This window comes from Hydra vulgaris, chromosome 01, assembly GCF_038396675.1.
Source record: "Hydra vulgaris chromosome 01, alternate assembly HydraT2T_AEP".
In the NCBI taxonomy this organism is placed as follows: Eukaryota; Metazoa; Cnidaria; class Hydrozoa; order Anthoathecata; family Hydridae; genus Hydra; species Hydra vulgaris.
The window spans coordinates 919,062-946,852 of record NC_088920.1 but is presented as its reverse complement, the minus strand read 5'-3'; the positions used below and the strand labels follow the sequence as shown (position 1 = coordinate 946,852).

The 27,791-nt window shown below is 27.4% G+C and overlaps 1 protein-coding gene across 1 annotated transcript in view; it reads left to right on the top strand.

Moving 5' to 3' along the window:
• The first annotated feature begins 1,014 nt into the window (after positions 1-1,014).
• LOC136074988 (tetratricopeptide repeat protein 28-like) overlaps positions 1,015-27,791 on the top strand; it is a 56,899-nt gene continuing 30,122 nt past the window's right edge. The window contains exon 1 of the mRNA XM_065787167.1: positions 1,015-3,921. The gene's annotated coding sequence lies outside the window, so the exon portion shown is untranslated. The remainder of the gene's footprint in view (positions 3,922-27,791) is intronic.

The window sequence follows — 27,791 nt, the reverse complement described above, 5'->3', positions numbered from 1 at the left end:
CCTGAAAGATGTTATGTGACCTCATGCTAAATGGAATATGCCAACAAAATGGATTTTTCAGCAAGACAACGATCCGAAACACACTGCAAAAGTAGTCCAGCAGTGGTTTCAAGACAACCACCTATCGGTGATGGATTGGCTGCCTCAATCTCCGGATCTCAACCCTATCGAGAACCTGTGGGAGATCGTCAACCGCAGAATTAATGGTGAAGGTGTACATAATAAGGATCAACTGTTTGAACAAAACCAAAAGGCCTGGGCAGCGATTCCACAAAGTTTCATTGATCACCTGATCGAATCTATGCCTCGAAGATGCAAGGCTGTGATTGACAACAAAGGATTCGCCACGTAATATTGATAGCGAAATACAGCTTGGTCAACATTTTGTCGAATTGCACTTGTTTTGTCCAGAAGGAAATCAACTTTTTTTAATACTTTTGATTAATTTATTAATTTTCGTGTACAAATAATGAACTTTGTGATGAATAAAACTTGAAGAACTTTGTCTCTAAACAGTTACATAGTTATTTCTCTAAATTGAAAAAATGCAGCACTTTTATATAAAGAAACTAAATTAGCATTATTTGGTTGCACTCGCTTTGTCCGATACTGTATATATATATATATATATATATATATATATATATATATATATATATATATATATATATATATATATATATATATATATATATATATATATATATGAAATAATAAGATATACATATATAATAATAATTATATTAGGAATATGTAATGTATATTCGTAGTATTATATTTATAAGAATATATAGTTAGGAATAATAAATAAATAATAGAAATTTCTTAAATTAAATTGTGTATCATTGATACACAATTTAATTCCAACATTATTTTAGTGTGTCATTTTAAATTTAAGGCAGATTTCTTAGATTTTGGGGTCATATGTAGCGATTTTACTGCTTAGCTAATGTACCATTAATATATGTATCCTTGTGTTTAGGTATTTGTGAGTCATTACATGTATATTTTTGTAGGTGCATCTACAAGTCATAATATGAATACCTGTTTTCTGTTCACCTCTGCAGCGGTGTTGATCTACTGATAAGTAATTATTTGAATGTTTGTGTTTACGCACCCGTAAGTCATTATATGTATGTTGTGTTTATGTACCCGTCAGTCATTTTGTGTATGTTTGTGTTCTGTTGGACTTCTGGAGCGGTGTTGATGCACCGGTAAGTCACTATATGTATGTATGTGTATATGTACTGGTTAGTCATTATGTGTATGTTTGTGTTCTGTTGGACCTCTGGAGCGGTGTTGACGCACCCGTAAGTCACTATATCTATGTATGTGTTTATGTACCGATTAGTCATTATGTGTATGTTTGTGTTCTGTTGGACCTCTGAAGCGGTGTTGACGCAGCCGTAAGTCAATATATGTAAGTTTCTGTTTATGTACCTGTAAGTCACCATACGTATTTCTATGTTCTGTTGGAATTATAGGTATTCTCTGGCACAGCATTCATGCACGCGTAAGTCATTATATGTATATTTATGTTTTGTTAAAGAAAAAAAAATTTTTTAGACCATGAAGGAACATATAGAGTAAAAAGATGCTGAATGATTAGTCACACAAATAAGAATTTTTGTAGCACTTAGGGACATTCACAGTAAATGGATGAGACCTAATTGAATGATAAGTAATACAAAAATGAATTTTAGCAGATGGCATAAGAGACACTAGCTCCTTAAAACATCACCCTTATAGTATTTGTAGAAAAGATTAAGAGAAGCAACACTATGACAATGCGACAATGATTGGCTACAGCGGCAGGTCTTGGTATTCTATAATTATTTTTATTTTTTATTTTTGTTAATAAACTTGTGTCACCCTCTAATCTGAAGTTTTGTTAACAACATCTCTCTTTTATTTTTGATGTTTTTTTTTTTTCGAAATTTATTTGTCTTTGCGACTTTATTACAATTTCAGTCACATTAAAAGGATGAGACTTAATTGAATGACAAGTAACACAACAATGAATATTAGTATATGGTACAAGAGACACTAGCTCTTTAGAGCAGTGATCATGATAATATTTATAGAAAAGAGAAAGAGAAGCAACATTACAATGATGTGATAATGGTTGGAGCTTGGCTGCAAAAGCAGGTCCAACTATGTTTACAATGCATTTTTGAACCTTGTCTAAAAGAGAAAGGGCATTATTGGAAGATCCGCCCCAGATAGGGCAACAGTATTCCATACTAAGAAGGATTTGAAATTTATAGAGATAAAGAATAAAATCCCGAGTAAGAAAGTGTTGAGCTTGATAAAGAGATGCAACCTTGCCAGATGCTAATTTTGCAATGGATTTGATAAATAGTTCCCAAGAAAGATTGGAAGTAAGAGTTAATCCTAGAAGACGAAGGGTAGATGACTCATGGAGTACATTACTGTTAATAAATATAGGAAGATCTAGATTATGGCGATAACGATTAGGTAAAAAAAATTAAATTTTCTTAAAGTTCACCAGCCACTGTGAGCCTAATGCTGTAGCAGAAATGAGATCCTTTTTAAGCTCAAATGCCTCTTCAAGCAATCAGAGAGTGTTGCGTTCTTATCAAGGCAGGAATAAATGGTAGTATCAGCTGTAAAATGAGGCGATTGAATCCATAGTGATGATCAAAAATTTGAATCCATAGTGATGATCAGAAAGTAAGTTATTAGATTCGAGAGGAGAGCATAAGTGTTTGTTAATTAAAGACTCAAAACCCTTGCATATAATTAGACCATTAGATATATCTACCTTCTTCAAAAACTTCAATTACATGTTACAAATTAAAATTTCTTTATTTAATAGGTAAAATCACCAGATAATATAGGTAGTATTCAAATTGGAAACTAGAAGATTCTCTTGATTAAATTGCGTTTTAATAAGAAAGGTTTTTAAACCATTTCCTAAAGGGATGTATGCAATAGAAGTTGGGGTAACAGAGCATGAAAAGTCATCATTAGCAATTTTCAAAATTAATTCAGAAGGTACAAAAGCAGTTATTTGATTGGGAACAATTTCACTATTGTGGATAAAAGTAGGGGTAGAGCAAGCATCAGAAGGTAACAACTTTTAAAGTTGGAAGTTACCGGAAGAGCCAAGACGAAGTTTATATAGCTAGATAACAATTAGCAAATAATAAAATATTAAAATAACAATTAATAATTGGTAAGTCCATCATGCCAGACTTTATCGAAAGCCTTTGATATCCAGAGCAGTAGAATTTGCCTAACCACCTCTATGTAATGCTATGTCGTACCATTCTGTAACAACAGTTAACAAGTCAGTTCTTAAACAAGATGATTGAAATCCATTTGTTTCTTATGTCATCTGCAAATAGAGCCACCTTTAAGCTTTTCAGGATGATCATTAGTTTTGGTTAAAAGTTAACCCATTACTTAGTGACACAAGTGTGACTTAGGAGCGTTTAGTGCCACAGGGTCTGTGTGTTTTGTGATTGTGATGTTATTGTTGTGATATTTTGTGTTGATAGACAACTTGGCTTACCTTCACGATGGTGTGTATTGTTAAAAATGATTATTAGTTTGTTTCGTTACTGAAACTTGCTACTTCCAATCATTCACTAAAAGCCACGAAATAAGTTTTAGAATAAAAACATTTTTCTATGTTATTTTCATTTTTTTTGTCTGAGGCGTTTTCATAGGTTCACATAAGCAATCTTAAAGAGTAAGTTTCTTATTTTATACTTATTTAGTTTTAAATGTTTTAAATTTATATATTTTTAAAAGGAATTAACAAAATATTTTTAACACATTATTGTGTATTTGTGTTTCTAATAATAATATTTTTACATTTTTAGATATAGTTTCTGCTGTTATACCTGCCTATTGCAGTTGTAAGTACTCCAAATTTCAGAAAGTTCGTTTGCTGTAAGTTATTTTCATTAAAAATTAAATTTTAACTTTATTGAAGAATCTTCTGTCTGTTAAATAGTTTATTCTGAATAATTTCGACAGATTTTAATGCCCTTTTGTAGTAATTTACTGACCGGTCTGTAAATTATACAATATTTTTAAAATGATGTATATTTGGATTCCATGATTCCTTTATGCATATTTGTATAGTGTAATTATATAAAAACCCCAAATTTTATTTTCCAAAACTAAGTAAATAAGTGAAAACCATCAGTCTGTAAAATAGATGATTCTGGTAAATCTCGTCAGTTGAACAAAAAAATTTTGAGGTATTTTATTTTCTTATAGTTGTTGGATCACTATGGAAAATTTAAAGTCAAATGTAATAATGGTTTAAAAGTTATTCTAAAGTTAATATGACACCAAAACTAAGTAAATAAGTTAAAACCCACAGTCTGTAAAATAGACAAATCTGGACATTCCCGACTGAATTAAATGAAAATATTTTTGTATTTTATTTTCTTATAGATGTTGAATCAATATGGAAAATTTCAAGTCAAATGTAATAACGGTTCAAAAGTTATTCAAAAGTCAATATGATCCAAAAATACTCTTTTTCGGTGCCATAACACTGCAAATTTTCCATACTTAAGCCCTGTACTTTTCGTCAAAATTTATTTATTTTTGCACTACAAAAAATTCAATAACTTTGGATCCGCTTAACTTCAAAGGTCGAATGACCCCTCATTTTTTAAGTCAGGTCAAGCTCTATACGATAATAAAAATTATATATGTTTTTTTAAATTATAAAAAAATCGTCTAGAATGGCTATCATAAGCATGACTTTTTTTTTCATACATAGTTTAAAGAAAAATAAATAAGATTTTGTAAGTTTGTTTTTGCTATAAGGCCTTCTGAATGTTAACTGTTTTTGAATTTTAAATTAGATTCTTTTTTGATAAACTTTTAGGCCATGGAAGGTTGGCCAAAAATTTATCAAAAGTGGAAAGGATTATTAGTTTTTAAATCAAAGTTTTTTTTTAAGAATTATCCTGTAAAGTAATTCTTAAAGGAAAAAGAGTTTAAAGCTGCATATTTATTTATTTTATTTGATTGCTACTATATATTTTATAATAAGTGTATATGTATATATAATAAGTGTATGTGTATATGTATATATGTGTGTGTATGTATGAGTATTTATAGATATATGTATGTGTGTATATATATATATATATATATATATATATATATATATATATTTATATATATATATATATATATATATATATATATATATATATATATATATATATATATATATATTTATATATATATATATATATATATGTATTTATATATATATATATATATATATATATATATATATATATATATATATATATATATATATATATATATATATATATATATATATATATATATATATATATATATATATATATATATATATATATATATATATATATATATATATATATATATATATATATATATATATAGTGTCTTCTAATTATAAAATAACCTTTATGTTTTCATTTTTCATATTTTCTTTTTATGCTGTTGGTTTTGGTTTTCTTGAATGATTTATTAAAATTTTACTTTAATGAATAACTTTGAAATTTGAATATATATAGCATTGCATGACCGTAAGTTAATCTTCATGTTATTGAGAAAAAAAACTACTTCTTTAACTTGTATTAAAAACAACTTTGAAAGACTTTAACCACTTTGCATTTTATATTAACTTCTTTGAAACATTTTTCTTTTTTCTCTCATTTTTAATTTTTAATTTTAGTTACAATGTATTTATATAAATGTCTAGAAAAAACAAGGGACTTGGTGATAAGGCAAATCTGTCTTCTTCTCGTCCTTGCCATTTTTATATATATTATAAAGCACGGAACTTGTAAATATTTGTACGGCTAAATAAAAGGAGAAAAAAAGTGTATAAGTATTTTTGTTGCATTTAGTATGTATATACACACACACAGATATATATATGTGTATATATATATATATATATATATATATATATATATATATATTTATATATATATATATATATATATATATATATATATATATATATATATATATATATATATATATATAAACGCAGTGGATAACCTACCAAAAGCCGGAGGCAGAAAAAAAAAATTATCTTAATAAAAGTCTTTTCTTATTGGTTAAGAAATCACATGTTACAATAAACTAACTAATTAAAAACATTTTTAATTTGTAGTTCCTAACGACTAAGTAGCGCAATGTATAGAGTTGTTATACCGTGTGCTGGGGCTAAGAGTTCGAATGCCACTTGTGATAAAATTTTTAATTTTAAATGTTTTTTTCTAAGCTTTCATTTATTTATGTTTTAGGCTATTATGATTATATATTACTAAATTATTTAGAGATATGCGCTGTGAATAGTACGAAGAGTGTTCATACATCAATAAATGCAATGGAGTGTTCATACACCAATTGATTTAGGGATAGGCATCGAAGAATGTACATGCTTTTACAAACTTATAAATATGCGCAGTGAAGTGTACTTACATTTACTAATTTAGGGATAGGTGCAGCAGAGTGTACATGCATTGACTGAGGGTTTTGATATGGGCTGGCAGTCTATTTATTTAATAAAAAAACCTGTTTACATTTTTTTCGTTTTTTTTTTTTTAAATCTTATGTCAAATTTTCTTCATTTTACGGTATAGCAAAATAAAATTTATTTTGACATGTGATGTTCTCAACCAATAACAAAATTTTCTTTAGGATAGCTTTTATATTTCGGCTACCGACTTTCGGTAGGCTATGCATGGCGTATATACAGGGTCGGCGCCAGCATTTTTTGGTCTTTGAGATAGCTAACTTCCAGACATGGAGCAAACTCCAAACATTTATATGTTTATAATTATGTCAAATAAGAATGCTTTGCAAAAAATTGCGATGATTGGGGCTTGGGAACAAAAAAGCCCAAAATTCTTTGCCTAGCCTGCCCCAAACGTGAGAGCAACAAGTTGATGAAATATTTTTATACTATATTCAACTAGACTTATATTTATCGATAAATTTTAAGTTTCATAGTATTATTCTCTTAGCGTTCAAAAATTATGAACATATAAAACTTGCAACCCCCTCAAACTGAGGGGGGTTGAAGCTTTCTATGGTCATATTTTTTGAATGGTAAACTATTTTACTATAATACTTAAAATTTATCGATGAATATAAGTCTAGTTGAAAAGAGTGGAAAAAATATTTTATCAACTTGTTGCTCTCAGGTTTGGGGCAGACTAGGCAAAAAATTTGGGGCTTTTTTGTTCCCAAGCTTCAATTATCGCAAATTTTTGCAAAGCATTCTTATTTTACATAAGTATAAACATATAAATGTTTGGAGTTTGCTCCATGTCTGGAAGTTAGCTATCTCAAAGACCAAAAAATGATGGCGCCGGCCCTGCGTATATATATATCTATATATATATATATATATAGATATATATATATATATATATATATATATATATATATATATATATATATATATATATATATATATATATATATATATATATATATATATATATATATATATATATATATATATATATATATATATATATATGTATATATCTGTAATTTATGTTAGTGTATTTTACAAATAGAGTGCTCAATGTTCTTAACGAACAGAGCAATAATAAATTAGTAAAAAACACTTATCAACTTTTATCTTCTACTTTAAGTTTCACCATTGCTGGATCATCAGGAGGAGTTTGAAACTGTTAACATCAACTCTTCTTGATGATCCAGCAACGGTGATACCTAAAGTAGAAGATAAAAGTTAGATAAGCGTATTTTACTAATTTATATGTGTATTTATATATCTATATATATATATATATAGATATATATATATATATATATATATATATATATATATAAATATATATATATATATATATATATAAGGCTTGGCCAGAAAGGCCTGCAATTCCACGCTATAATATGACCACACAAATAATGTTTGGTTTTGAAAACTTAAACATGCTGTTAAATATGTTTTGAAAATTTGTATACATTTTAAAAGTGCGCTGAAAAAGTTATCTTAAGCATGTAAAAACTTTAAAAAAAAACTTATTGTAAAGAAGCAAATCAATCTTCATAAAAAAAAAACAAAAACTAAAATAAAAATAACTTAACTAAAACTAAAATAAAAACTAAAACTTAGCTTAAAAATAAATAATAAACTATGACGTAAGATTATTTAATTAATTTTGGAATAAATAACTTTGAATCGTTTATCTTTACTAATGCTTATATAATTTTATATTATGCGAAACCCTTTTTAAATAAAGTTAAGTATCATACTAAAGTAACATACATCTAACAATTGCTTAATAAATGCGCAATTTTAAAAGTTAAAAATAGATTCTTAACAATTCGCAGTAACATTAACAAAAGAAAAAACAGTTAAATTGTTTATTAAAAAAGTTGATATAATTTTTTTTTATTTTAAGACATTTATAATAAAAAATACATACTTATTTAAATAATAAAAAATATACACGATATTCAATAATATATTTATGAAAAATCATTAGCAGTAGTTTGTTACTTTATTTAAATGCGTTTCAATGATATAGAAACATAAAAAAAGATTTAAAAAAGTTATTTATTTCAAATGGCTTTCAAAAAAGGTCGTCTTTTTTCTTTTCTGATAAAATTTTTTTTTATGAGTAAAATAACTTTAATGATTCTTATATAAAGTTTTATATTAAAGAGACCATCATCGTTTAAAGTCCTTGCCTTCAAAATTTTTTAAAATTAATTTAATTTTTTTTCTTAATTATAAAAAAATCTTATATAATTAAATAATATAAATAAAAATTTATACAACTTTCATTTAAATTTTAATTAAAGTCATTAACTACTTTATTTAAAAGCGTTTTGCTAATATAAATGTGTTAGTAAAGATAAACGTGATAAACGTTAGTAAAGTGATTTAGTTATTTATGTGATTAAGTTATTTATTAATGCGATAAAGTTATTTATTTTCGATGTAATTAAAAACGATTTTTTTTCAGCGCATTTATCAAATTGTCAAGATAAAATATTATTTAGGTGGTCTTAAAAAGGCCTGAACTTGCATGCATAACTATAAATGCGTGTTTAGATAACATCCCTGACTTCACACTGAAATAGCCTGCTGTTGGAAAAAGGGGGGTTGGGGTTCGGGGAGTGGGTTGGGGGAGTGGGATGGAGTGGGGGGTTTTTATAGGTACATTATATTACAGTACTTATAGTCTTCTGTCTCAAAGGAGTGCCGCTTCATTAACTGAGGGTGTAGCATTAGGCAGCAATTTTTTTTCTATTTTTTTTTTAAGTTTCTGAAAACGCCGTAGGCTGTAAAAGAAAGAAAAAACTAGTAACAATTTGTTATCTATATACGCTTCTATATATATATATATATATATATATATATATATATATATATATATATATATATATATATATATATATATATATATATATATATATATATATATATATATATATATATATATATATATATAAATATAAATATAAACATATATATATATATATATATATATTTTTTTCCTTTTTTTTTTTTTTAAAACAATCATTATTACATATTTCAAAAACAAATAATATTTACATGTCTCCAGTTAATATAAATGTCCACCACAAATATTTACAATATCTAAAGAGCGTTAACAATGCTGTTTTACGCATGCGCGTTTTACATTTTAACTCATGCGAGTTAAAATAATAAATTCGTGGTTTATAATATAAAGTGCTGGCTATTAACCCATGCATTTAAAAAATATACGCAAGTCCGTCGCACCACAGGGCTACTAGGGACTTGCTTGTCGTTGTCGTTGAAAATATATGTTATTTGTTGAAAATATATATCAACATATATTAGTAGTATTATGTAGTTGTAAGGAAACTCGCAGAAGACTAAGAAAAGTCTTTTCATCGAGAACCTTTAAAATTTAAAGAGTAAAGACACACATTAATATTTTGAATTTAAAAAAATTTAAAGAGTAAAGACACACATTAATTTTTTGAGGTCTATTGTTCAGTAATATTTTACTATGTATAGTTGCTAACAATTTTTATTTATTTATTTTTTTATATTTTATGTTTTATTTCTTTTTTATTTATTTTTATAGCTTAAATTGTTCTTTTTACATTTTATTATATTAATTGTTCTTTTATATTTAATACATATCGATAAAATTGGTTTTGTTAATTATGAGGTCTTTTAGTTTTTTCTTCAGGGCAATAAGATTATCCAATTTAGTAAGTTCTATATTTTGAGGTATTGTTTTGTTGTATAAATAGGGGCCACGGTATACAATTGAAAATCTCGAAAATTTTGTTTCTTTTATGGGCAATGTAAAGTTTCCGGTTCCTCGTGTGATATATCTGTGGGCGTTGGTTTGAAAAATGTTATTAGTAAAATGAGTTGGGACAAGTCCGAGCTTATATTTGAGCATAAATAAAACATTTTGGTAGATGTTAATTTGATAGATATTTAAAGCATTCAAGTTTTTAAAGTAAAGGATTGGCATGAGTGAATTTATTTTTATTATAAATCAATCTTGATGCGTGTTTTTGGTGTGTATACAGAGAACTTTATTTAGATTTATTTGTACTTCCCCAGGCAATATTAGCATATGTTAGATAACTTTGTATGTAAGAAAAGTAGAGAACTTTCAGATTCTCCTGGGAAAGTATAGTTTTGACTTTGTAAAGTATGCCGATACTTTTTGATATTTTTGTATTTAATGTTTTCATATGGGGTTTCCAAGAAATTGTTTCGTCAATAATAATCCCAAGAAATTGAATAGTTTCAGTTCTTTCGATGTTTATGTTATCAATTTTTAGTAATGGTAGCATGCTTGGTATTTTTTTTTTTTGCTGGTTGGAATGAAACAAGATGTATTTTGTTTTTTCTTGATTTAAAGATAATTTATTTACTTTAAACCAAATGTTTAGACTCTCAAGGTCATCATTTGCAGATTCAAAGAGATTTTCAATTGATGCTGATGAATAAAATAAATTTGTGTCATCAGCAAACATTATTGCATCAAGTTTTTTTAGTGATTGTGGAAGATCGTTAATATAAATTAAAAATAAAAGAGGACCAAGAATGGAACCTTGGGGAACTCCGCATTTTATTTTTAGTAAATTAGAATATTTATTATCGTTCGAAATAACACATTGTTGTCTGTTGCACAGATAACTTTTAAACCAATCTAGGCTAGTATTTTTTGTTCCGTATTTTTCCATTTTATTAGTAAGATATCATGATTACTTGTGTCAAATGCTTTGGATAGGTCTATAAAAGTTCCTAATACAAATTGCTTTTTATTAAAAGAATCACTCATGCTATTAACTAAATCTAAAATTGCATGTTCTGTTGAGTGCTGTGCTTGAAAGCCGAATTGTTTTTTATTTAAGAACTTGTTTTGAATCAGGTATTCATATAATCTATTGTAGATTATTCTTTCAAGTATTTTAGAAAATGTTGGAATTATTGAAGTTAGTCTGTAATTGTTTATTAGAAATGTTTCACCGGTTTTAAAAATAGGTACAATTTTAGCTACTTTTAATTTATCTGGTACAGTTCCTGTTATAATTGATGATTTAAATATTTCGAAAAAAGGTTTGCGTATCTCCGAAAAGACATTGACGACGATATTACTGCAAATGTCATCTATACCTGGAGACTTGTTTGTTTTAAGAGAGTTTATTGCATTTTCGAGTTCATCAATTTTTAGTTCTTTAAATATTAATTCGTTGTTGACACTAGTTAGATAAGTTTCAAATGAGTTGTTTGTACAATTGACTTTTGAAGCTAGATTTGGGCCTATGTTGACAAAAAAACTATTAAATTTTTCTGAAATTGCATTATTATTGTCATACTCTTTATTATCTATGACAATTTGAGCAGGTAAACGATTTATTTTGCAGGTTTTTATCCCAATTATTTCTTTCATGATACCCCAAGTTTTCTTAATATCACCATTTGTACTTTTTATTTTAATTGAGAAATAGTTTTTCTTTGAATTTTTTTAAATTTTTTCAAACAAGTTTTTATACTGTTTGTAAAAATTTATATATATATATATATATATATATATATATATATATATATATATATATATATATATATATATATATATATATATATATATATATATAGCGGATCTAGCGAATTACATATATTAAATTGGCTTCACTAAAAACAGTAAAGTTCGATATCTATGTAATATACACTGTGTGACAAAAGTTATCGTACACTTTAAAAAAATTACTAACTCTTAATTTTGAATAAAAGAAATGCAAGGAACAAGTTAAAAACTGAATAAAAACTATTTGATTTATAATTATTTAAACAAAAATTGAAAAAACAGAACAAGAAAAATTTTTTAGCGGATTACATAATATTAAATTGCGGATCTAGCGGATTACATAATATTAAATTGGCTACACTAAAAACAGTAAAGTTCGATATCTATGTAATATTTATATTATTGTCATTTACTAATACTAATGGTCTTTGAAGTAACTTTTCTTTTGTTGAGTCTCATCTCTTGCAAAGATCAACAGACCTACCAGACCTTACTTGTCCGGCCGGATATGTAAAAATCACATCCGGTACATCTCTAGTATATTTAAAATATCCGGTACATCTTAAGTGTATTTAAAAAGCCATGATCTCCTAAAATTCTTAATCTTTATGTTTGTTTACTACTGGTGGGTTACTTTTAATTCACACTTTCTTGACTTGTAAAATAAAATAGTTGGTTTTTCCCCAATTCAATATGGTTACTATATCTCGCGCATTGTCACGTGATTCCGACTGAACGGATAGAACATGCATAGAAAAGATTGGTGTTCGGTCAGCTAGTATTATATATTGAGCAACATGTCAATGCTCATTCGTGAGTGATTAACACGGTACTTACTGCAGCCATTGCAGCCAAGGTAATGCAAGAAACATTGTATTATATACATAACATATATAAAATTAATTTCATACCAATTTAAAAGCTCTATATTAAATTTGAAAAATATATAAAAATTCATCAGAGGTAATCGGTGACGCGAAATGTAGTAAAGAAAAGTTAACACCCAGTTAGATCTTTAAACAATTGATAACTTAAAACTTAAAGATGTCGGGGAGAATTGGGGAGAGTGTGATGAAATTGAACATTATTATTGTAGTTATATCAATGATTCTTCTTCTTGTTTTAGTGAATAAAAAATTAAAAATTAATAAGTCACTTATTTTCATTTATCCTTCAATTCCACAACAAGCTAAAACAATCTTTTGAATAATTTTATGCAGATACAATTTAATTTAAGTAGCCAGTTTATCTAAGTAAAATATTTAGCTTGAAATATGCAACAGAAAACAACAGGTTTAAGGCAATGTTTGTTTGCGTCCAATAAGTAACACAGGACACATATATATATAACACATGTATATACATGTGTTATATATATATGTGTCAGGACATATATATATATAACACATGTATATACATATATATACACATGTATATATGTATATATATACATATACATATATATATATATATATATATATATATATATATATATATATATATATATATATATATATATATATATATATATATATATATAAATATATATATATACATATATATATATATATATATATATATATATATATATATATATATATATATATATATATATATATATAGCACTATCTCCTAGTTTCCAGCTTTTACTTCTAAGTTTTTTGCCCGAAACTCTTAACACTGTACGCTAATACATGATCATCTGCACCTTTAAACGTCCTTAATTTTCCCTGATGCACCCTCTCAGATACACCCACTATTAACTTTCTCTCTATATAAGATTACCACCTCTTTTCTTGTTTTTTGAGTTGTTGGCTTTTGCAATTCTTTCCAAATAGCGGCCATCATTAGATAGACATCACCTTTATTTCATATGTTTTACTGCTATGTATTATTGTAATCTGGGCTCAAATAAACTTGTCTTTAATCTCTAATAATTCACTTCTTGCCGTTAGAAGTGGAGATAATTATTTAAATTCATTAGACGCGGTCCGCATACTTAGGTTTACGATGTAGTGAAAAAAATAGAAATGGTAGCTTCTCAGTTTGATAAAGTATTAACAAGTGTTCTACATTTTAATATCTATACTTTTTCTGACTAGATTTTTAAAACGCTTCAGTTGCATTGTACTTCTGCTTTATGCTTTATAATAATTTTAAATTAAAAGATTCGAACTTTCTAATCAAATACTATCGTTTACTAAGAAAGTGTACAAAAACCTATACGATGTTGTTTAAAATAAGTTTATAAAAAGAGAGAAAAAATACAAACAATTTTCCAGACATTATTATTGCGGTTAAACAATAAGAAAAATCATGCCAAAAAAACTGAATAATTAAAAAAAAAACTTAAATCAATCATAAAAAAAAAGTGATATGCTATAAACAAAAGTACAATTCAGTAAAGAGAAAATTATAGTTATAAAAATTATAAAAAGGAACCTATTATATATACTATATATGAATATATATTCATATATACTATATATGAATATATATTCATATATACTATATATGAATATATATTCATATATAGTATATATTATTTTTTATTATTTTTATAACTATAATTTTCCCTTTTTTTATTTTTATTTTTGAACTTGTACATAATATACAATTTTCAAATAATAAATTGCTTTTATCTCGAAAAAATTACAAAGGAACAAACTTTAAGTTTTTTTCATGGTTTTAACATAACTAAACCAGATTGCTAAATTTGACTTTTAACATTATAAAATAAGATTGCAAAACTTGATTTCAAGATAATTTCAGTTTTTTGTTTTCTTCCAATCATATATTGAATTTACTGTTTCTTCAACATTTTTTTCAACTGAGAAGGTATTATTTTGTTTAACTTAAAGTGTTTGTTGTATTGGTCTCTAGCAGGTATGATTAAAAACATAGTTTTGCATCTGTACACTTAATCAGTAGCTGGCAATGAACATTGAACTTAATCGTAGCTGGCATTGAAGAAAATATTTTACTTGTTCATGGCCCAACACAATCAAAACAATCTTAAGTTTTCTGGTCTGAAAATCTCTTGAAGGATCTAATTTATCGTGGCAATAACCGTTTTTATTGTTGATTAGGTTAATAAGGTACAGGCATTTTTTAACTTTTACTTTAGAAAGAAGTTTTCAAATAATTTACCTTTTTGAATATTTTCTAGATGGCCCAGGCCTGGTGTTGATGTCCTATTTTTTTTTAAATATTCCAATATAATATAAAAATTTAAAAGTTTCCTAAAAAAACCAAGTAAATTAGATGGTTAACCAGCTGTAATTTTATGTTTTCTGTAATCATGCCACTCTTGTGTTTTGCTCTATGCTTATGTATTTAATACCACATCACCATTAACAGTACCATTGTTAAAAAACTATATTAATGCGAAATATATGCCTTTTAAACCTTCATAAGTGTTTTGAACATTAGTATTTTCAGTATTATTTGGGATGATATTAATGACACTTTTGGAATTATTTTGTAGTGTTATTTTTCTTAAAGTATTATAAGTTCTGGATCTGCTGATAATACAATTATGCTATCTCTTTTTTTTCTTTTTTAAGGACTCGGTTAATTTAAAAAATGGTTAAACTTTCTAACTGTTCTGTGTAAGATAGAGTCTAAATCATTTCCTTTATAGTTTTTATTTTAGTTAGTCTTTTATCATTATTGTGTTATAAAAAATACAAAAGTGAAAGTAAGCAACCCAGTACACAACCTACTAGAACTAACAGGACAACTATAATGTTTTATTTCAGGATTAAATCAATCAAAAAGTCAAACAGCTGATCTCAAATAGTCACTGTATAATTTTTATACTCATAGAGTTAATGCATGTCACATTTAACCAGGTAACTATTTCATTTTGCAACTTTGTAGTATTCTTTATTGCATAAAGAAGCCTTTTCAGGAACACCGCAGTTTCCTTTATTTTTATGTTCACAATATCTGTAAACAATATCTTCACTAATTTTCTTATCGTAAAACATCTTGTTTGTTGACCATTCAGCTATAATTTTAGGTATTTTAAGTGAGACTGCATTAAAAATACATGTTTATTATTCAATAACAATATTTGATAGCATATTAGGCTTCAGTTTACTTTTTAGCTTTAAATAACGTAAATAGATTTGCATTTTGTTTCTCAATTCCTCGAAAGTACCACATAAGACTCTTTTTCTATCTTTTTTAATCATTTACGTTTTTAATCATGATGAATTACGAACTAATAGTACTAGCAACAGTATTGTTTAGTTGATTTTTTCTAATAACAGTTACCATTTTTACTTTTTTTCCTACATTGAATTAATTTCGAGTCCAGGCCTCTGAAATGAATTTGGCTAATTCTTTGAAACTCAGACATTCCTTCTTTGATCGTTCCAATCGTAAAGTTTTTAGTCTTTCTGTTAAAAGTTGACATGAAGGTCCAGGCCTCACTGACTAAGTTAGGCAATATTTGATTAAAAAAATTCGCGATAATAATCGCCCGCTAACTAAAGTTAGCGAGCGATTTTTTTAATCAAATATTAAGAGCTAGAGGTAAGTAACAAAAAAATTACAAAAGTCTCATTAATTGAAAATAATTAACAATTTTGGAAATTGAAAAAAACTGGTGCCATTCTTGAAATCGAAAACAGTTTTATCGCAAGACCAAGAGCAACTTTAAAAAGTTGCACTAGTATTACCAAGGACGTTTTAATAGACGTTTTAAACGGTTAACTGATTGTTTAAAATCCAAGATATACGCGCTTGCAATTGTTTAAACAACAATAGCCAAACAAAAGGAAATATTTGCGTCACGTGGAATTATTTTTATACGATTATACGAAATGATAATTGTCTTATCAATCCAATTAAATAAAAAACTTTATTATGTAAAGTATTGTAGTTAATATGTTTTACTAATTTGTTAAAAAACATTCTATATATTCAATCAACTTTGTATAACTCCAGTATAACTATATAACAAAATGTTTTTAAATCATATGGTTATTGTAGAACTTTACTTGTAAAGAAAAATTCAATCCGAAAAATATCAAAACAAAGTTGTGAGACTAACAACGATTTGATTTCCGTCAAAAAAGAGGTTTAAGTCTTTAAGGGATTAGCGAAATCTAAAATACTTCAATCTATAAATAATCTACGATATTACCTACAACACGTCGAAAACTTTTATAACTTTACAATATTTATTTTAATATATCACATATTGTATTTTTACAAAAACATTATTTGCAAATAAGTTATTATTAAACAAAGCTTGCATATTAATTAAAATGTTTTTAAATACGTGATACATTCTTAATTACATAAAATGCATTTATACTTAGCAAAAGTTAGTACTTTACGAGTATTACAACATTTACTGGAAGAAGTTATAAAACCAAAAATGTCGGTTTTGTAAAATTATTTCAAAAAACGAGGCTAAGAATTTCAACTCGCATAGCATTTCAGTAATTGGCGGCGCCTTTGATCTATAACAATGCGTTCCTAATGTTGTCCCTAATGTTGCAACTTTAATTGGAGCCATTAAAATAGAAAAATCTTTTGATTTCTGATTTGTTTGTAGAAGTTTTTACTTACACTTCTTTTATCGCATTCTTTTTTTTCTTTAGGTTGAATTTTTAAAAGTATTTACATTTAGATCTTATAAAATTTATTTTGACGTAAAACTACTATCACAGTTTCGGAGGGAGAGGGGGTTCAGGTATATGTGATTGTTTGAAACAGAAGGAAACGGGTTTAGAATTGACAAATATAGGGTAACGTGCTTTATGGATGACCCCGCCCCCCTCCTTCCGTTAACTTTTTTATATTAGAAGAATATATCTTATTTTTTTAATGTCTAAATAAAAAAATAATTAAAGTTCTTATTTTTATTTATTTATGTATATTTTTATGCCAACCAAAAAAAAAAATGTGTAAACAAATAAAAAAACAATAACATGAGTTAATTTAACTAACTTTTAAAATTAATTAATTAACTTTTTAAAAAAAAAAAAAAATTTAGTTCTAAATTCTCCTACTGTAAAAAGTTTTAGTTATAACATTGTCAAACCAACGTGACGAAATAAGAATTATTTAATGACATAATTCATTTTGCTAACGAAAATAGCGCCAGGGTGCGTATTCACTAAACTTTCGAAACTCTTGCGTAGCTCAACGAAGGTTACGGAAACCTTAAATTCAGCGTTGTTTTCGTAACTATTCAGAATTCACCAATGTTTCGCAGCATTAATGTAAAATAGGGTTGCGCAAAAAAAAAAAAAAAAAAAAAAACTAACCGAGTTGATTTTTTTTTAATGAACCATGTTTTCGTAATTTCATAAAACAAACTTTTCTAATATTGAATTCATATAATTTCTAAAAAATTTAAATATAGAGTAAATAATATTTTCTACAGCTTTATAAAATAAAATAAATATCTTTGTAAAACTCTGCTATAAAAACTAATTATCTCTTATTGAATATTTATTTAATAAAATATTCAATAAGAAAATTATTAAATATTTATTTAATAATTCTAATTTCAATTAGAAAAAAAAAGAGAGGGATTTAGAATTGATTAATCTACAAAGAGGTTATAAAAGGCAGGTAAATTTTGACAGATGTTTAATATAAGTTAAACTTGCTATAAAAACTTTCGTTTCATTTAATAATAAATTCTTCATAAATAGTGTTTATTTAAAATACAAATAAATAAAATTTTGAATATTGATTTGACATAAGCATGAACATACCTAAGTTTGGAGTTGGCATTACGCCTAAACAAGTCCTATATGAAACGTCAAAAAAATCCTTGTAACACTTGCCCATGTACCATTCAACATTATATTATTGTCTTAGATTTGCAAACAAATAGTTTTAATTTGTATTACTTGTAAAATGCCAATATCAGATATTTGACTTGTGTTAATTTAGTCAGAACATCGCGTACATCATCTTCACCATTATCCTCAAAGTCAATATCATCTGGAATTTCTAATTCTAAGCAATTGCAAAAGTTTTCCACTGAAATGCATGTAAAATATATTTTGCAGTATATTGTTTTTATTTTATTTTATCATTATATTTTGCTGTTAAATAAATTTAACTGTTTCCATAAATTTACAATTAAGTTAATGGCCGGAGCAAGAAAAAGGCATCGATTTGCCTTATCGCCAAGCACCGTGTTACAATTTACTATTTTTACAAAGTTGTTTCAAGAATATATAGTATAAAAGAAAAATTAAATGAATGTTTACAAAAAATATATTGAAATAAAGTAAGATATCGTTTAATACATAATGTCATAAATAGATTGCGGAAAAGTAAGAGTGAATATATAATAACTTTATATATATTTAAGTAAAATATATAAAATATAAAGTAAGATATCGTTTAATACATAATATCATTACTCGATTGGGTAAATGTAAAAGTAAATATATAATAACTTTTTATATATATATATATACACACAAAAAATAAAAAGCGAGAAAATGTGATTCTTGATAATGGTTATTGTCAAAAAATTTTAACCTTTTTTTAATAATTACATAGAAAAAATATCTTAAGTTTCAGTTTTGATCTATTTTTAAAAGAAAGACTTATAATAATATAAATCAAAATCTGTGTTTAATAAAAGCTGTTTTGAATCAGTTTTAAACCGATGTAGAAATTTTTTTTCTTCCAATAACAATGTATGGAAATGTTTTCCACAGAAGTGGTCCGCGATTCTAAAATGAATAAGAAATTTGTTTAGAATTAGATTTTGGTATTACAAAGTTCTTTGCAACAAATCTTGTTGCATATTGGTGTATTTCTTTAAAATAAGTTTCAAATATTTTGGGGGACAGTCCATATTTTGTTTTATACACGAACTGAAGAACAAGATGTATGTTAAGTTTGAAAATATTCACAGCACTAATTATACGTAAAAGAGGTTCACAAGGAATCGTTCTACCAGCTCCAAATATGATTCTAACGGCGTGTTTTTGCTTGCTATAAAGTTTTTTTTAGCTTAGTGTGATTAGTACTTGCCCACATGATGTTGCCGTAAGTTAAGTAACTATGCATAAAGGAAAAGTATAAATTTTTTAAGGACTTAAAATTTAAAAGTGGCTTAACTCTATAAATCAAGCCAAAGTTTTTTGAGATTTTTTTTTCTATAAAATTTAAATGAACTTTCCAAGGTTGACTTTCATCATAGTTCACACCCAAAAAATTTACTTTAAATTTAAATACAGATACTTTGCCTTTTGATGTTAGTTTTATTCATCAAAAGATTGGGAGGAATAAGTGGTGCTGCTTTTGTTTTACTTGGTTTGAGGAAAAGATAAAACTTTTTTTTCGAACATTCAAAGACAATTTGTTGCATATAAATCGTTTATATACTTTATTTAATTCTTTATTTACTACTTTAAAAACTGTTTCAATACTTTTGTCATCCCCAGACTTAAATACTGGAGTTACTCAAGCAATTTTTAAATTATTCGGAACTTTACCTGATTTAAATGACAGATTGAAGAAATGAAACAAAGATGGTTGAATTATATCATATTCATTCATTCATTCATTCAATACTTATTCATTATTTATTAGAATTTGTTAAATATGAATCAAATATTGAAGAAGTTAAAGGAATACTTTGTGCTAAATTTGAGCTAACATTAATGAAGAAACTGTTAAATTCTTCAGCTATTAGTGCTTTGTCATAAATTGATTCACCGTCAATTAAAGTTTTTTTGGCAGAGCGTTACTTTTAAATTTGTTTTGTGCAATTATTTCTTTTATAGTAATCCAAGTTTGTTAAGTATTTCCATTTTCATTTTCTAGCAATTTCGAATAATATAGTTTTTTAGAGTATTTTTTGATTTTTTCAAACATATATTTATAGTTTTTATTTTTTAATTTCGAATAATATAATTTTTAGAGTATTTTTATAGTTTTTATATTTTTCTTCGTTTGAATATGTTATTTTTTTAATAAATTTTTCATAAAGTTTTTGTTTTTTCCTTGACGATTTTAGTATGCCTTTTGTTATCCAATAGAAGTGATTTTGAATATATAAAAAACATTTTTACAGGAAACACTTTAATGGATTGTTTACAAAATTGCGCTAGGAAAAGTTCATAAGCATTGTCTTCTAATTGACGAAGTTAATTAGAAGGTTGCAAAATTGTTGCATGGAGTTTTCATTGATCTGTCGCTTGTAAATAATGTGTTTTGTGAAAATATTATCAGGGGTTATGCTTTTTGTTAAAAGAAATGTGGGAAAATGGTCTGTCAACTCAGTCTTTATTATACCAGTACTAAAGCAGCAATTTGAAAAATTATTAGTAATTATGTTATCTAGTAGGTTAATGTTAGTAAGTTGTTAAGGTAAGTATATGCTAGGAACACTGAAGTGCTCCACCTCTCTTGTGACCTCCAATGATTTTTGAGATGACCAAAGGAATGCTCCACATCACATCTACCTGAAGGCGAATTTTGTAGAAATTTATTTTCTCTGGTGTAGTTGGCTGTTTAAATGGGGTAATTATGATTGTTAACAACCGGTATCCTGAGTCTGCAAAAAGAAAACCTGCATAGGATTATACTCCAGTATCTTTTTTAATTCAGAATAAGAATAAATAAATATCTTTATCCAGGATACTTATTGACTCCTCTGAAAACGAAGAAAATATATTTTTAAGTAAGTAGTCTCTAAACCAACTCTTTTAAACTTCATTTGTAACCATTAATAGTTGATTGATAACAAGGATTATTATTTTTTCTTTTTTTTCTTTTTTTTTCTTTATTACAATATTTATGATACAGATACTAATAATATAAAATAAGAAAAGTTAACAAGTTAAGATATTGCTAAGAAAGAAAGAACAAAAATAAATATTTAGCAATAAAAAATCCATTATATACATTAATAACAAGTCCATTAATAACAAGCATATTAAACAATAAAAGATCAAAAGATTATTCCTTTTTGTTGCTTGTTTTTTTAAATTGACTAATATTTTTTACCAATTACTTTTTTAAAACATTACTTTGATTAAAAACCTCATTGATATAAGCACTTTTGTTTCTAAAGAATATGGGTTGCTTCTCAATGGGATTGGTGACAAATCAATGTTAATGTGATTGACAATATCTCTATGTATTTTTAGACTACAAAAATTTTTTTAAACATTTTGCATTAGAGTAATCATTTACAGCAACATGTGGAGCATAACGCCAAATTTGATCTTGACCAATTTAACTAAATTTCCATTTTAGTGGGGGCTCTAAGCATAAATATTTACCAAAATAGTTCAAAATGTGATACCAGCATGAAACTTGGTGAAACTGTTGTTAATAACTATACAAATTGATTTAGAAAAGGACAATAATTGTAAATGTCTTCGGTTTTTAATTGTAGAGATTTTTTTTTTAGAAATGGACTTAAAAAACTTCATTTTATAGTGTAAAATCGGCTTGAAATAAAGACAGAAAGTATGCGCGTGGTCATTCTGTAAAAGTTTTAAAATAACCAGAATTTAACAAACTGTTTTGGTTAGTGCAAACAATGTATGTAAACAAAAAATGTTTTTTTTTTAGTTGTTTTTTGTTCATAAGTAAATGTATCTTTCAAAATAAGTAACTTTAACGAGCATAATCCTCATGCATTAGGTTTTTTGGTATTTCCGTAGCAATTATAGTTTACTAAGAGATTGATATGTTTGTTTTTAAAATTTTAAAATTTTAAACTATTTACTAGCATTTATTGACGACAATAAATCTATATAAAGCTTGCTACTTTTGGACGTCTTTTACTATTATTTTACTTCATTTATTTAAAATAAATGAGACCTATAAAAATCAATATAACAGAGTTAGCCCTTAAAATTTAATAATAAATGTCTCAGAAGAGTTTTAAATTTGTAAATGGTGCAACTGGTTATGAATTACCAACAACAACAAATAATGCCATTATGTGGGATAAATGCTTCATATGTCAAGAGCTATCATCAAATAGTTGCGACATTGTCAATCCTTCTAAATCCAAAAAGCTACCAAGAGACACAACAAATGTTATACAAATTTTGATAACTATCACTACCAGAGAGCATCTAAACGATGATGATTCTTGAACTAGATAAAAAGGTTCGCGTAAAAGATGTTAAAATTGATTCAGCACATAGTAAAGTTGCATCTACTAATTCTCAACTCATATTTTACAATTGTTTAAAAAACAAAGTTCCAACCAAACAAGAAGGAAAATAAAAAACGTCATAAAAATGATAGAATTCCACTTTTTCTATTATGCGTTGGTTTAAATATACATTCCAAAACAAGAAACAAAGGCATTGTAAATAGTTTAGCAAAGTTTGGAGTTAGTGTACCTCAAACAAGAATTGATGCCACTAAAACCACAATTACCAATCAACTATGTAAACTCTACAATGATAATAACATTGTGTGTCCTCCTTCACTTATCAATAATGTTTTTACAACTGCAGCAATCGGTACCATTGATCCCAACCCATCTTCTAGTACAGCTACCAAATCTTTTCATGGAAAATCAATATCCATATTTCAACATGCTGAAGTAGAATTAGTTATAAAGAAGTTTGATTATGATTTTTTGGGAAAAGTTACTAAAAATATTTTGGAGTTACCATCATATTACACTACAATAGAGCTTACTAAAGACCATTCTGTAGAATATCCATTACAAACAATCAATTTCAACCAGCTCAAAAACATTGACGCTCTAAGTGAATCAAGAGAATGGTTGACAGCTGTATTACGGAAAAAATCAGAAGGGGAAGAAACAGCAAAAATATCTTCGGCAGCTTTTCATTCGAAGACAGTAAAAGATAACCAGGAAACAAAATATACTTCTGTTTTATTGCCACTTATTAATGAATCTATCAACTCAACATCTATGGTTAGACAAACTTTTAACATAGTTAAAAAAGTTTTAGCAAAAATCAACCCATATCAAGTCCCCATAATAACCGCTGACCAATCAGTGTATGCTTAAGGTAAACAAGTTCAGTGGCACTACCCGGAACTACACTACCGTGCAAAAGTCTCCGCTCATTTGTAATATTTCAATAAAGTAACAAAAGTTTGCAAAAAAATTGCGTTTATTTTTAATTGTTTATTAAACAATGAATTAGACAGTAAATACAATACATTTTAGCATGATTTTAAATATATAAAATCAATAAAATGTTAATATACAAAGTTGTAAATGTTAAATTTTATTTTCATCAATATGAGACCCCTTGGAGCGTATAACAGCAGCACATAATCTTGGCATTCGGGCTAATAATTTATTCATGGTTTCCGCTGTTATCTCATTCCAAGCTTTTTGCAAACGTTCCCATAGCATTTGCTGATTAATAAAAGATGTTTTACCTGCTTCTCTGATCTTCCAATCCAGTTCATCATACAACTTTTCGATGGGTGATAGATCTGGTGATTGAGGAGGCCAAGTCATAATTTTGCAAACTTTTCCCCTTTCTTTTAGTTTCAAATAATTTTGGCATAATCCAGATGCATGTTTTGGATCGTTGTCCTGCTGCATGATGAATCCTTTCCCAATTATACGAATACCAGATGGAATCGCGTGCTCAACCAAAATATTATGGTACATGTGTTTATCCATGGTAGATGTGATTTTAACTAAATCTCCAGTTAACCCATTGCCAAAACATCCCCAAAGCATAATATTACTACCTCCATGTTTTACAGTACTTTGTATACATTGAGGAAGCACTCTCTCATTAGGTAAACGCCTAACATGCACGCGACGTCAGGTACCAAAAAGTTCGAACCTACTCTCGTCTGTCCATAGAACTTTCTTCCAATCTTCTAATCCCCAATTTTTATGCATTTTTGCCCATTCCAATCTTTTCTTCTTATTTACTGCCCTCAACAAAAGTTTACGTGCAGCAACGCATCCAATTAAGTTGACTGATCTTAGTCTTCTTTTTACAGTATCAGTTGATACTGGCTTTACCCTTGTTTTGTTGAGTTCTGCTGTTAAAATTGTGGCTGGAATTTTTCTATTTCTTTTGCTGGACACAACAATAAACGTATCTTCTTGCCGTGATGTAACTCTTGGTCTTCCAGAACGTGATCTGTCACTGTTGGAACCAATATCATGCAATCGTTGTAGAGCATATCTCACACCTGATTCGGATATTTTTAACCTGGAAGCAATTTTTCTATATGAATAACCTTCGTCACGTAAAATACATATTTTGCCACGAAGTTCTTCACAATATTCTTTTTTTACTTTCACAATTTCTCAAATTCTTTATTAAATTCAAGACATTAAATGCGCACACTAATGCCATTTTTAAGTATAAATGTAAACATAAGTCTATTAAAAGCAACCAATTAAAATTACTGAAAACATCCTTACCATGCCGGAAAGTATTATGCTACTGTCAAACCTAAGCTTACAAAAAATATTTTGGTTAAAACTTTTGTGCAGTTTTAAATTTAATAAAGAATACTGAAGAACTTTATATGTATTTTACGTGAAAAAGGTTATTCATATAGAAAATTTTCTGCCATGTTTTTAGCAGCAGAACTCAACAAAACAAAGGTAAACAAAATTATTTGAAACAAAAAGAAAAGGAAAAAGTATGCAAAATTATGATTTGGCCTCATCAACTTTTTATATTAACATTTTATTCTTTTTATATATTTAAAATCATCCTAAAATGTATTGCATTTACTGTTCCTTGCAAATATTACACATGAGCGAAGACTTTTGCACGGTAGTGTATATGGTGAAGATAAATTATTAATGATGATGGGCAGGTTACACATAGAAATGGCCTCATTATCTTTGGTTGGAGATTGGTTAGAAGGCAGTGGTTGGTGTGATGCCATAGCTAAAGCCGGTATAAAAACTTCTGGTCGAGCTGCATCTATACTAACTGGTTGAAAAGTAAAACGCTCCAGGTATGCAGCTCAAGTTTCATTAGCTGGTTTATATTTATTTTTGACTGAAGCATTCAAAAATTTATCTACAATTTCATTTGAACTGTGGATCCAACAACAAAGAACATCATACACCCAATTTTTTTTTTTTTTTTTTTTAATTTATAAACATTTTCGCTTCCAACAAGGCTGCAAGCAGCCACTAATTAAAGTTGAAAGCTACTGAAATAGAAAAGATGAAGATTGTAGAGCACGATAAAGATTGACGGACGACTTAAAAGATTGCAAATTATATGAATCAGGAAAGCAAGATGAAAGAAGCGAATTTCAAAGAGCTCATGTTCCAGGAAAAAAAATAGACGAATAAGCGTTTTTGGAGCACTAAGGAACAGTCACAGAAAAAGGATGACACTTAATTGAATGACAAGTAACATGAGAATGAATTTTTGTATATGGCACAAGAGACGCTAGCTCTTTAGAGCAGTGCCCATTATAGTATTTGTAGAAAAGAGAAAGAGAAGCAACATTACGACGATGTGATAATGGTTGGAGAGTGGCTGCAAGAGCAGGTCCAACAATGTTTACAATGTTTTTTTGCACCTTGTCTAAAAGAGAAAGGACATCAATAGAAGATCCGCCCCAGATATGGCAACAGTATTCCATACATTGCCGGATTTGAGATTTATAGAGATAGTGAATAGAATCCGAAGTAAAAAAGTGACGAGCTCGATAAAGAGATGCAACCTTAGCAGATGCTAATTTTACAACTGATTTGATTATGGTTTCCAATAAAGATTGGAAGTAAGAGTTAATCCTAAAAGATGAAGAGTAGGTGACTCATCGAGTGCATCACCGTTCATAAATATAGGAAGATCTAAATTATTGCGATAACGATTGGCTGAAAAAAATTTTGGTTTGTCAGTGCTTTGGAACAAGTTATTCCTTGGATGTTTGATTTAGATTTTTCTTTCTGACATGAAGATGCTACCTCAAAGACAGCCTGAGGTTTACGCCGAGTTCTGCAAAGGTTTTTTCGCGTTTCAAAAGACAAGACGCCCTTTTTTGTCTATGGCTACAGATCAAGCCCATGAACAAAACATTAAGATCATAAAGGGAAATGGTGGCTCGATCGGCATTTTAGATAACCCAAGTGCGTTGATAAAGTGGATGGAGTGAGAACCACTACTTGCTGAACTTCTAGAAAGATTTGGAGAAGAAAAAGATGACAATGAGAAAAATCATCACGAAGATACACCTGTCTTTAAAAAAAATTATAATGAATATGTATCAGAGATTATTGAAGTTATTAAAGATTTCGGAAATCCCTTTTTAGTAGAAGAAGACATTCTCATGAATTTATCAACAAAGACATTAATTGATGCAGAAGCTAGAGCATCCGTTAGAAAAGCTAAGCAAATAGGTATTGAGTCATCCAAATTTTATATTCAGAATTGTTTAACAATTGGAAGAGATTCAATATACAAGACAATCCCCAAAAATAACTTATGCTTGTTTAGAGAGAAAAAAATCCTTGCCACTCAAAAAGGAAGGTTAAAAACAGTAATGCTCAAAGAAGAATGTAAAATGTTCGCATCACTTTATGTTGCATCTCAACATAGAGATGGAGATTTATATGATTTTTTTCAACATGAAAATCATGCTTATCCACCAGCAATATCTGAATACGGCAAACTCCGAAAAACTAATTAATCAGATTATCTTAAATGCCTTGAAGACTATTCGGCACCTTCTTTGACTACTCCTAAAGGTATCACT